Source organism: Gymnogyps californianus, chromosome 8 (genome assembly GCF_018139145.2).
Source record: "Gymnogyps californianus isolate 813 chromosome 8, ASM1813914v2, whole genome shotgun sequence".
Taxonomy (NCBI): Eukaryota; Metazoa; Chordata; class Aves; order Accipitriformes; family Cathartidae; genus Gymnogyps; species Gymnogyps californianus.
This window is the reverse complement of record NC_059478.1, coordinates 30,055,128-30,068,467: the sequence shown is the minus strand read 5'-3', so window position 1 is coordinate 30,068,467 and position 13,340 is coordinate 30,055,128. Positions and strand designations below refer to the sequence as shown.

The 13,340-nt window shown below is 42.0% G+C and overlaps 1 protein-coding gene across 1 annotated transcript in view; it reads left to right on the top strand.

Annotated features, from left to right (window-relative positions):
* The window catches only part of LRP8 (LDL receptor related protein 8), a 194,291-nt gene that overhangs the window by 136,324 nt on the left and 44,627 nt on the right, over positions 1-13,340 (top strand). The gene's annotated exons all lie outside the window — the stretch shown is intronic.

The following is a 13,340-nucleotide window of genomic DNA, read 5'->3' as shown; positions in this document are numbered from 1 at the left end:
CACCTGTCTCCTTAGAGAAGAGGTTTCATCACACAGTTGTTTCTTTAGCTTAGCAAGAAACAGCGTAATTTGATCCAGTGAACAGAAGCCGAAACTAGATAAGAGAACTAGAGATAAGGACTAGAACTAGAGATAAGATACAGCTCTTAACAGTAGTGGTAAATAAACAAGTGGACTCACTTGTCCAGAAATCTTTACCAATTGAAGTCTTTAAATCAAAATAGATACCTGTCTTAAAGATATGCTGTCATTTAAATGGGTTGTTGATGTAGAAATGACAACCTTCTGTTGTGCAAACATTCGGCTGATTTTGATGGTCCTGTAGCTTTTAAATGTGGGAAGTTCTCTCAGCTGGTGCAAACAAATGTCGGTGAAGCTGCACAGTTTATAGGTAAAGACATGTGGCCCACCTGCTGCAAGCCGCAGTACGCTCTGACACCAGGAGGTACTCCATCTGGGAATTAGCTGGACATCCAGATCCCTGGGAGGGCATTTTCAGGGCAAAATAGCTTGATTTGGTTAAGGGAAAGAGTTTGTTCATGGGTAGGGGAGAGCCACTCTCCTCCTCCCCAACCGTGGATCATCATTCATAGATCTCCAAAGACGGTCATAGGTATCAAGAAACCTCTTTTTGTGTGTATCCTGGAGATCTGTCTTTCCTCAACAAATGGAAACCAGGAAAAACCTCTGGGAGAGGACATGTCACATGGATGGAAAATGTAATTGGTGAGATTTTGCACAGTGTATTAGCTTACTGCCTGATAGGCAGACTGATGGCAGAGTTTTCATGGAGTTAATTGTTCTTCACTAAGCAGAAGTTATCTAATATGTATCTATATATACTATCTTATATATACTATCTATATCTAATATATCTATATATACTTCTTTTCATCTCTGATCTGCACAGAATATCCCCAGAGAAAAAGAGACATTATGTTTTAGATAGAGGAAGGTGTTTTCTGCCATTGGCAGGGTTTGCTGCCATGACCTGCTTGAAGTAGGCTTGCTGCCTTTCAGGATTGGGCCCACTGGGAAGCTGACAGTCACAGTTAAAGCAGGCTTCGTTGTCTGAACAAACTCTGGCTCGTTTTCTTCTGATCAAAAGTACTTGGTGAAAGGTGCAGCTTGGATTCTTTAAAGCATCTCATTATAGGTTATATTTAGAAGTGGGAAGAATATATTATTAATTACAAGGATGCTCTAAAGCAGAGAAGCTGTTTAATCCATGGCCTTGATGAACAGAAAAGTTACTGAAGGAAGGTTATGCAATTAACAGTATATTCATTAGGAGTTCATCAGATATCAAACTACACTTATCTTCAGGATAGTACTGGAATATCTGACAGTTTCCTAGTTATTGCTTGAGTGATAAGAGCAAGAAGCAGGAACTGCCACAGGAAAATGTGTATAATACAGTTTACATATCTGTTATCTGCCAGTCTATATATATATATTATTTTACATCTCAGTTTACAGGCTGAGTACTCTCCTGTTGCTGCTGTTGGTGGAAGTGGGGTTTGCTGGGAAGAACTGGAGAGGGAAGTTGGCCCCACATATTTCTTGGCTTATGTGGTTGCTAAATGAGCACAGTGTATAGCCACTTACTGTGAGGATCATTACAGGGTTTTTTGTATCTTTTGTTGTTACCACAACACCCCTTTTACCAAGGTGGCCAGTGGGTTCATGCCAGTATTGTTCTCGATGTTTTCTTTGATCTATTTAGTACTCTCAACTCCAGTCTGTGTGCTGGCCCTGTAAAACAGAGCCACCTTTGCAGAGGCATTTCTCTAACTTAAGTGATTTTTGGAAGTACTTTCAGTACTTACAAAATATGGTATTTTTTCTGTCTTCAAGTTCAGACTGACATCTGGTAACTGATTTTTGTTAATTGTGTGATATACTCTAGTGAACTGTTTTTTAAACTGTGCTTCAAAACCTAATTTTGACTTGAGCATTAATTTGCTTCAAAAGAAGTGGAGAAGTTGAGAGTTTAGATGTGCCAGAATGTGTATGAAATAAGCCGCCTTCTGGGATTTGTTTCTGGATTTGCTGTGATAGGAATGGAGCACTGTGGTATGCATATTATGGGGAATACTAGAAATTAGTATATGGGAAGAGAATAGATAAATCAGTCGTGATGCTGTGCTCAGCTGCTTGTATAAGAATTTGACCAGTGACCAAGGTGATTGTAGCTGGTAGGCTTGTACTAAGCGAGATTACTGCTAGTGAAAAGAATGAATTCTTTTTAGAAACTAATTTTTAACAGTTCAGGGTCACAGTACCACAGATTTGAAGAGAGTCTAAAAAACTCTCCGTCGTTTGTATCTGTAAACCAAAACCAGTCAAATAACATTTGATTCCATAAAAAGTAAATGTGTCTCTTGTCTAAAAGTATCTGTGCAGAAATTGTTCCAAGATGCTTTCAAACTGCTGAGTTACAAATCACACGGGGAGGTATGATTGATTTATTGTGTGCTGCAATCTGGAGTATTTTATCACTGAATCTTTAGTGAAGAAGGTTGATGTTAATAAAGCTGCAATGTATGTAGACCAAAAGCTTAGGAATAAAGAAAGAAGCATTACTGTATTGCTACAGATCAGGAGAATATAGTTATTACCTGTGTTTCTGTAGAGAATAGCTCTTCCCGCGGTCTCTGCTAAGTCAGGCCACGAGGGTTAGGCTTCATAAGTCAAGGCTTGAGAGTGGCGTCTGGTGTACCCATGGGATGCCCAGGTAATGGGGATTAGGCTGTGCTACTTAGGCACACAGCTGACACGGCCAGGCTGATACCTGAATAGATGACAAAAGACTTGTAGTAAGTCACACTTCGGTGGAGGAAGGCTAAGGCAGTCATTCCCCAGCTGTGCACCTTTGCTCAGCAAGGCCATCGTAGGCCCCAAGAGCTGCATCCAGCAGCTAAATGCATCAATTTGTCAGCTGTGTGGCTGCGTGAGAAAGTTTGAAAGTTGTTCAAAAATCTATTTGCCCACAAGGCTTCGGAATCACTGATCTAGGGCAGCGAACAAGTTTTCCTTTCAAAAGTTGCATTTCTCAGGGTTAATTAGCTGACTTCCATTCATGCCTAGCTTGTGCCGCCTTAACCTCCTGACTCTCATTTCTTCCTTGACACTCTTCTTTCTTCCCATAGCATGTCTGTGTTTGAACTTCACTGATTCCCAGCTACATTGCTACCAGTCTGTGCTGGGTCAGCTGTTACCTTTGAGTGTTTTATTCTCCTAAGGCTTGCCTGAATCAGAATTGCCTTGAAAGCATCATGCATCACTAATCGTGGGGGAACACAGTGGATTGTGATAGATTTTAAAGGCTGTCTGTAGCCAGACTTAGATTTTTCACAGTAGGCATCCCTGGATATAAGCAGAGGTAGAGGATCTGTGTGGAGGAAGAGAGCTCTGCTCTCAACCATACCAAAGATTGGAGTTCAGTTTGATTTCTGGGCTATAGGAAAGGCAAATTCCTTCCCCCCTGACCTCACCCATTACTGTTAATGCAAAAAGGAGGGGAGACTGAACTGCATTACAACTGGCGATGTGTACACAGACTGACAGAGTAATTATTGATGTAGACAGGGGTGGGATGGGAGGTTTGACAGGACAATGTTGTACATCACTCACTTTCAAACTAGCTCTAAAAACAATAGAGTTTAAAGAAGATGTTATGTTCAGGATAGAAAAAAGGGGAGTATTTTAACTGACCTTCTTAAACAAAGCCATGTCATTGTTGGATTTTTTTAATCTTTGCTTTTGATTGAGCATGAAAAATGCCTCTCACAAAAGGGAATATTTCATAGCTTTGCTATTAGAAAACTATGTCTAAAGAAAATTGAGTCCTGGGTTTTGCTAACAGGCCTATGTATTGGCTAACAAAGTCAACTGTCAGTTTATTAAATTATTAAACTGTTTGAGAACAGCAGTGCACATTGCTGCTTTAGGTACACCAAGAACAGGTTCTTCTTCAGCTGTTCTCGTTTCTTACTTTGATGCCTAAGTTTTTCCCTGTGTTTATTACTAATATCTTCTCTCCTTTCCTCTGTGCCAAGCTCAGGGCATGACCAGCTGATCCCCGAGATCAGAGATGCTCATCAGCGAACAGAAAGTAAAATTTTAAGTAGTGCAAAATTATCTGAAGAACTCTAATATGGAAACTCAGGTTTTCAGTAGCCAGAATAATGTCTTAGTGTCACAACTCCTCTTGAAGACAAGTTCTGCCCTGGCTTAGAGGTGGAGCAGAGAGAAGGGCGAGAAGGTTTGGTGGTTTCACAAGGAGGGACCATGTTAGGGTTTCATCGGGGCGGGGTGAAGCATCCAGCCACTCTGGCTCTATGCCCATTCCTCCTGCTTGGCTATGTGATGGTCTTCAGTGGCATTTGTAGCACCAGCCTGTTTGAAGTCTCTGACATTGCACTTTTTTACCCATAGATACTAACAGAGGTTACTTTTGTGCTGATATAAATGAGTACCTTGAACTTTTCCTGTAAGCAGATATAAGTTAAGGCTTTATTCCTCTTCAGTTTAAAAGGGCTAGTCTGCTTTATGACTGCTGCTGATGAAAGTACAAAACTAAATCTTCTGTATAGCTATTCTCCTCTTAAAAATCACTGTAGCAGTAATATCCTTTTGTGATTGTACTTCCTTACAATAAGGAAGTAAATGGCACAATTGGCAAGGATATATTTTGATTGATGTCCATATTTAATGTTGGCCTTCAGGGTACTGGCTGGGATGGAGCAGTCGCTGGACCCATTTTGGCAAATTCTCAACATGATCTGTGACTTGATTCCCGATTCAGTTGAAGTCAGCAGCGAATTTCTTGGGCCAGGATTTTTCTGTGAATGCTTGAACATTTCTCCATTTTAAGTCTAGGGTAAATCATGGATTTGTCTCATCCATAGAGAAGACATGAAAAGGGCTAAAGTTGGTAGAAGTAGGGGGAAAACGTGGGAGATGGCCTCAGACTTCAGTTTGTCGAAATCCCCTTTTCGTTCCCCTAAACAATGAGGGCTGTGCTTCATAGTGATTAAGCTAGGCACTAGTTTGTCATTACAGGGCTGTATTAATTTCTTCTCTGGATTAATCTGAGTAAATGTTTCTAGTGACCATGGCTGTGGTGGCAGGAAAGATGTAAAACTCTGTAGTGTTTAGAGGTGGCACATGGTTCATGGTATCTCACATGGCTACACACAGTATAACAACATTTTACTCAGATGGAGTTGGACTACACCAACCTTGTTTCTGTTGTACACCTTTTCTGCCTTGCCACGTGGAGTCTTACCCTTCATGCTCAGCTCTGCAACAGGATCAACACCTTCCAGTGCCATCACGCCACAAGTAGGTGGTGGTCATAGTTGTTTTGTATGTTACTGTTGTCCAGAATCTACATAAAATGGTAGTAAGGATTGGAATCCCACCGTTATGTCTCATTCAATTTTATTAAAGGATTCATGCATCTCTGACCAAATCAATGCTTAGAGACATTTAACTAACACCTAAGAGACATCTAAGTACTACTGATCATAAGAAGCTGGGCTGGATGAGCTAGGTGGACTACAAAGGCCAAGACAGTCCTAGGACTGACGTTGAGGAATTGCTAACCCTTTGTGCAGAGGTGTTAAGTGTCTCCTGGGAAGGGAACTTTTGTAACAAGTTCCTTGGGCATAAAAGCTGCTGTAGGGAATGAGCTTTTACAGTATTTTCTTGAATTCTTATGTGTGTAATGGCAGGTAATGAAACGTGGTTTGTTTGGGAGCAGAAAACTGTTATTGTATCGTGTAGATCTTTCTCATACTTAAAAACCTGTCATGATCTCTCAGAAACTGGCCTCTATGTGCTTAACCAGACTTGACAGTGGGGGAATGTCACTGTGTATTGTACAGACACCACTAAAACACTGTCATTTTACAAGTGCTAGATAATTTTAAAAAAAAGGAATTTAATGAGGCTCAACAACCTATATCCTGACGACTGTTAAACATCTGATCTTAGTTTGTGGATTCTGAAATGTTAGAAAGTATGACCATGAGGATAGGTTAAAAACAATTTAAAAGCTTCCTGACTCCTACTGAAAGTATCACAAGTTTCCTATAGTTTGAGGCCAAGGAGGATCGTGAAATCACGATCAGTTTGATGTCCTGTTTACTATGGGCCATTAACATTGACTTGGATTTACCTGAAATGAGCCAAGTGACTTGAGTTAAAGAACTTTAGTTCTCAGCAGCAGGGCCTGTTGGGCATATCAGGTAGAGAACAGAAGTGCCATCAAAACAATATCTTGCAAAGCTATGAAATTAATTAGGTGAGACATGCTCAGATGATTGCAGCAAGTGAGCATTTGCTATGTTTACAGAAAGACAGATTCAGCTGAAGTCCTGCCAGTCTGACTGAGGGAAGGAAATGCTTTTCTTATCTAAGTTTGGTAGTTTTGATTTTTAGAGTGAGTGAGTAAGACACAGCAATCAGGAATCTAAGAAAAATTATGTGCTGGAAGCCCAAGAGTATTAGTCCTTTCTGTCCAGCATGCTATCTTGAGCTGTGCCAATATTCAGTATTCTGGGAAAGGTTTAAAAACAAGCCATAAGTGTGCCAGGATAGCTCTGAGCTTGGGTAAAGAAATCCCTTCCTGACCCATGCAGATGACTCAAGTTGTGGGACATGAAGCTTAGTTATTTGTTACTATAAAACCTGATGCCGTATGTCTTTTCAGCCTACTATGGAAATATCCTACCTTTTTACACTGTGCTCAAAGACAGTTTATATTACCTCTTAAAACTATTGGCACTACCCCTGAGAATCATTTTCTTCATTGAGGTTGTTTGTAGTGTCTGTGTTTGAAACATGCTTTTCCTATGAAAGCTACCTTACTTTTATTCTGACAGTGAGTCTATATTTCAGTAATTAGGATTAATCCTGGGATTTTGAATTCCTGATTATTTCACTCTGATCTCAGAGGTGATAATCGCTAATGTGATACTCTGCACAAAAGGAAGGTACATGCTATCTATTTTAGACATGCTGAACCCTTTGTAAGCTAAGCTTCTTTTCTCCCTCCAGTTTCTAGGTAGAGGAGTTGGGAGACTCATCGAAGACTCCTAACCCACGCTGTTGTAAAGAAGCCTTTCTTACAAGCATACAAGAATGGACTTAGTAAGGGCTGTGCTATGCAGTGCAATGGAGTTAAACCTGTGTAAATCCTTTTCCATTCCCCTGGGAACTTCTGAACATCAGTCACCATCAAACAAATCACACCACAGAATCTAACTTTTTATCAGGTGTATCAACAGTTAATACTGTTTATGATACGATTTCTTGACCTTTATAGTATAGTTTCTTAGTAGCCTTTCCTAATCTGTCTTTTGAGTCACTTATAGTAATTTATGTTCAAAGTTTAAAGGTAACGGCCATAAGTTAATTATCTTTTTGTGCAGAAAGAATAGATTTTCACTATTTCTCACTATTTGCATGCTCCCACAAAGGTTATTGCACATAAGTGTATACTTACATACTCAAAAATGTAGAGTCAGGTAGCAGCAGGTCCTGGGAATCAGGGTGGTCAGCATGCCGCAATTCTGACCTGAACGGACCATCCTGTGCTAGGAGATGGATGGGTCAGCCTCCTCTGTCAACAAAGGCATCAATTGTGGTGGTGGTTTGGTCTCATTCCAGGTCTCTGAGTGCTGTAATCTTAATTCACTTAAGCCACTAATCATGACATTCGTTTTGACCTGGGCTGGTTTCAGCTGGCAATGTAAAGTTGCCTTTATGTTCTCAGTGATCTCAAGTGTATACATGATACAGATATGGTGAGCAAACCGAATACTGCTACGGGATGCAGTTGCACTGGCTTTAGTAGAAGTTGCAAGTTCACGTAAAGCTTGCTATCCCAGCAGGCTGATGCTCGTAGCGTGTTGCTTTACATGACAGAAGGGGAAGTTCACTGCAGAATCCTAACCTTTGTGGAAACAATTCTTTGATTATCATTCCCCCTAAGTGTTCTGTCTTTGTGCATTGCTAATACCTAGGTCCAAACGCAGGCACCCAGCGAAGCTGTGGGTTCAGGGGAGTTCCTGTGTAGTCACAGTGTGTGTGCTCTGTACATCAATGCCAAAGAAATTCCTGAGACGGATCCACCATGGATGTTGCTGCCCCCACACAAACACTTCTCATTGTAGATGAGGCTCTTGTCTGATATTGTTTGGTTTGGGCTCGGCTTGGCACAAGGAGAAGATAAGGGAGATTTAACTAAATATAACAAATATGATTATATAACACTCTTTAGCAGAAAATCTGATGTCTTGCAGGGTTAAGTGAAGTAAACTAAGGCAACAGCAACCTGTCCTGAGCTACAGAGTGAACTAGTGGGTGAGCAGGGTAGAAGCCAGTGTTCCTAGCACCCACGCTGATGTGGGAGAAGAGGCAAGGGAAGGAAAATACCAGTGCAGATACACCTTCAGCTGTGATAGTAATTTAAGTCACAAGATGGATTTTGAAATGTGTTTCTTATGCAACCTAAATACTTCAATGGGAAAGTATAAGATGTAAGTCAGTAGTGAGTATAGACTGGGATATGCATTCATATATATATACACACACACATATATATATAACCCCCCCCCCATATATGCAAACTTGTAACTGAGATGTTTTTCTGAATCGCAAATCTCCAGGAATTGGGAACTCTGAGTTTTGAATTTCCCTAAGCAATCTCTATCTGTCAGCTCCCTTCCTCTCTTCTGAACAGTTGCTCATTTAACAATTGTGCTTGTTTTGGCTGGAAACATAGAGGTACTAGTCCTGTACATGGGCAGGTATAAACATTTATTTTGTTCTTGGTATATCTCTGAGATAGGACTGCCAGCTATGACAAAAGAATATTTAAAGGCAATATTTGAGGAGGGGAGGTCTTTGTTAAAAACCATTCCTTTAAAAAAAAAGCCGACAACTAAACCATTGCTGGAGGAAAGAGGGAGGTAGGAATTTTAAGTTCCATAATAAGGGTACTAGTGGAAGTTTTGCAGGAACAATTTATTGGCATGTCAGAAATGAATTAAACCATTTTAGTATGGTATTTTCTTTGTTGCAGAATGAAGTTTTGGGTTGGGATTTTCCTTCTGAAGAACCTGGAAAAAGCAGAGGGGGCAGTCTGGAGAGGATGGGGAGTTATTTCAGCAGAGATAGAGAAACTGTTCAGACCTGTAAGATGATGTATTTCCACAAAGGGCATTCTTTTCAGTCTGCCGATGAAAAGTCTCGTGGGTTTCCCACCAGTAGAAGCTGCTTAATTACATTTTGTGTATGCTCTTAGAGTACCTGTTTGGTGAGAACCTGACAAATGGTCTTCTGAAAGTAAATCAATTCTGTTCTCTTGGGCTTTCTTGAATATACATGATGTCCGGAGCCTGAAAAGCACAGCAGTGGCACAAGAGGAAGCAAACAGTGGGGCGCCAGTTAGGCTCTGTGGTTCTCTGAAAGACTTTGTAGCCTCCTGTAAAGAAAAAGAAGAATGTGCCATTGGCGGTAGTGAGTAAATGGAACCTTCTTGTCTTCTTTGCTCTTGTCTCCTTATAAATAAACCATTGTTGTCCATCCTTGGCATTTGCAGTTCATTGTGATAAATTGGTCTTGATGTGTCTGACATTTCAACCAAGTTGTTTAATGGTGCTTTTCTGAAAAGGCAGATCTTGCTATAACTCGCATTAGTCCAGAATATATCCAGGGTAAGAGCACGCACCATCACGTACAGCGCTAACCCTTTCCTTTCTGGGTGGATGAAGAGGAAAGTAGGAAGTAAACATTTTGGTCACGTAAGCCCAAAAGGCCTGGGTTTGTGTAAGCAGTGTGCAGAAACAGAAATGTTAAGTCTGGATTGCAGTTGCTAAAAGCCTGTTTCATAGCGTGGACAACATTGAGTCCACTTGCACTGCTGCAGTATATCGGGCGGGGGGGGGGTGGGGGGGGGGAAAGACCCAACTTGCTGAAATAATGCAGAAGTATTTTCTTCAAAATTTTGCTTTGAGTTTTATGCAAGGTCCCCTGTCTGTTATCTGCCAGGGCTTACAAGTTGTTGGCTTCCATGCAATGATTGCTTGGGTGTAGAAACCACTGGAACACAGAGCTTTGATGAACTGTGACCAACAGCAGCTTCTGTTGCTGCATCCCTGCAAATTGAAGCTTTGATTTACATTTTTAAATGTCTGTAATTACTCTGTCAGCGAGATGATTAACACAGAGATTGCTTTCCACAAATAGGAGTCTTCTGTCCATACCTTTCCAAACCTTTCAGCTTCCCAAAGCTATTAAGCATCTGCCCACAGCAGCCAAGCAAAAGTAATGCCCATACTTAAACTGTGACCAATAAATAACCTTTTTGCTGGTTAATGATCCCACTGTGTTATGATACCATTTTATAATTATATTTCACCCTCTTCAAAATCAGATGTGTGGAAAGTGTTCTCACCTGTCTTGATCCACTTAGTTCTCAATAGAGATTTCCTGTGGGGATGAAAAAGCTGGTCCTACTTGGCGTCAAAACAAATTTTCCTTTCCATCACCATAGCCTGAGCAAGAAGAACTAGAACAATTTTTTGGGGTGTGGACCAATAACCTGATTAACAAATGTCTCCGTGACTTTTTTTGGTCTCCTCGTTTTCGCAGTATGCCAGTCCAATACAAACCTTGTTCTTGCATGCACTGCACAAATGCAGTCAGGAGACAAACTTTCAAAGTGCGAAAGCATGGAAATCCATTTGGATTAATAAATCCAGCGAGGAAAGTTATTTTTATCTCATGTATTATAAGCACATGTTTGCTTATGGTAAAAATTGGTTTAGAGCATAGGGCAGCCTAGAAGCAAACGTCATCACAGGGCCCAACCTTGAATTGAACGGGAGGGAGAAGAGGGGCTCAGTAGGGTGCGAGTGCTCCATCTCGCACAGCCACGTGCGGGGTAGGGGGAGCTGTGACCTCCTTGGCCCAGCAGCGAGCTCCCATCTGCCTGGCCCTCTGAACCGGTTCCTCAGCAGCCAGGGTTTGGTGGTGAAGACATTTGGGAGGGGGCAGTTGGAGCTGTGGAGCTGTGCACCTCAGAGCTGAGAGGCTTTGGAGGCCTTGATGGAGGAATGCAAAGCCCAGGTAGCTGCTGGAGACGCCAGTCAACGTTATCCCTCTGTACGGTATTTGTGGCAAAAAGCACTATTTTTGCTGACGCTGCTTGGTGGGTCCCTCAGACAAGAAGGCAGCCCTGCAGTTGGGGTTGGGGTGCCTTCTCCACAGCCGGGCGCTGTGCCTCTCTCGCCTCCCCAGGCCTCTTGTGCTGCCTCATACACATGGCCTGTGGCCATCCCTGTCCCTTTCCTAGAAGTTGCTGTCTTCTCAGAGTTGCCACCTTTCTCCTCAGAGGGGCCGATGGCAGTGAGGTGCGGCCTCCAGCGCCTTCCCTCCCTGGCCCCTGCAAGCTCATCCTGCCAGAGTGCAGTCTGTAATCCTTGTGTGGCTCTGTACAGAAGGGTTTTTTTGGGGGAAAAAAAAAAGTTACAGTGACTTGGCTGCACATTTTTCTTTTTCAACGCCGCATTCTCCAGGCTCACACCTATGCATATGAGGGCTGGGTAAGGCTGGCAGAAGCAGTATTTTTGGGGTGCGAGCCCTCTGTGCTGAGGGGCTGTGGGGCTTCTAGGCCAAATGCACCATTTTAGCTCCGTTTTTTCTTGTTTGAGGGGGCTGCTGGTTGCAAATCAGCTGCCACAGAATATGTTTTTCCTTCTGTATCCATGAATTACTTCAGCATGTTTAAGGATGGTGCGCCCCAGCATACAGCTCTCGGGATGGTGTCCAGAGCAGCTTGGCCGCAGCTCGGCATGCCAGCGCCCTTGAGGGTGAGGGCAAGCACCTTGTTTTACACCATTTTGCATAGTTGGCAAGTGACCTGGTTTTCAGACATGCTGTCTGACTTCTGTGGAAGGATGCGAGTGCTCAGCGCCACCGAGCGTCCCTGCAGTTGTGCATTATAAACCTGCAGCTTAGAGGGACCAGGGCTGAGGGGAAAATGTGGGACATGGGTCCCGGCCTGTGGCAGGGCACCTATCTGAGCTGGCAGACATATTGATCCTGGTGGGGTGTTGTTGTGGAGGCTTTCCAATGTCAGGTGTTTTTTATTACTGACCTGCTGATAAAATAATCAAAAAGCCTAAGTAAGGATCCCTCTTTCTCCCCACTCCGTAGGTCATGCAACATTCATAAATGTTATTTAGGTATGCAGTGAGCAAATTTCAACAAAAATGCTGTCTTGCCTCAGGGTTGTAAAACTTCATTACATCTGTTATTAACTGTCTGTCTGTGGCAGGACCTAATTTTTCTTGATACGTTGGTTGCCCACAGCTTCTAGAAACTGCTTCTTATAGCATTTCAAGGTGCTAAGACAGAGAAATCCTGGAATTAAATGGCAGTGCTTTCTAAGTGGCTGATTGATGCTTTGGGACTGTGAGATGCCCCTCTACAGCCTTCTTGTGCAGGTGGAAAGGGAGAGGTATAATTTTCATCCTCTTTTGCTCAGCACTTGGGAAGCTGATTGACTTTGCATAAATACCTTTACTAGGGCAGGGTAATGTGAAAGTTTTAATTCAGGATTTAGGTTCCTCCCTTTTCAGTAGACCTGCAGCCATGTATACTGTTATCATCATTAATACCGATGGAAGAACTATTTGAAAACATGTAATTTTTTAAAGGGAGAAATTGGTCTGTTTGATAAGCAAATCCAGCCAAACTGGATGATGATTCCAGAATACTAAACAATTGTTTATACTGTGGAACATTATGCATTCAAGCAGCCTTGTCACAATAATTGTAGATCTGTTGCTCTTTACTCTAGTATGGGGGGGGAAGGAATCTTGGCAATGCAAAATAGTTACAAGAGAACGAGCTTCACGGCTTACTTGGTTCCAGATAAATTTGGCAGATTTTTTTTCATAGTTGTGTTCTTGCATGTGCTAGGGTTTCTGCTTCTGCAGGTCTTCCTGTGTCTCCATGTCTCAGATCACAGTCACTTTTAGTTTAGGCAGTTGCAGTTAAGTTTGTTTAACGTGTGAGTTCATGCTTGTGCTTGCCACTTTTTCCCCAGCTTACTGACCATAATCTGCCTAGATTATTACATTTAGAAATTGCCTTGCAATGCCAAACATGTAAGTAAACCCTTACACTAAAATTAGGCAATTAATTTTTCCTGACTTAATTTGAGGTAGTATTTTCAGAGTAGTTTATCCAGTACTACTGCTGCTGTGTGCAGGGTGCTAGTGTTTTAATAGCAAAAGCACAGTGTATTGGGGGTTTGA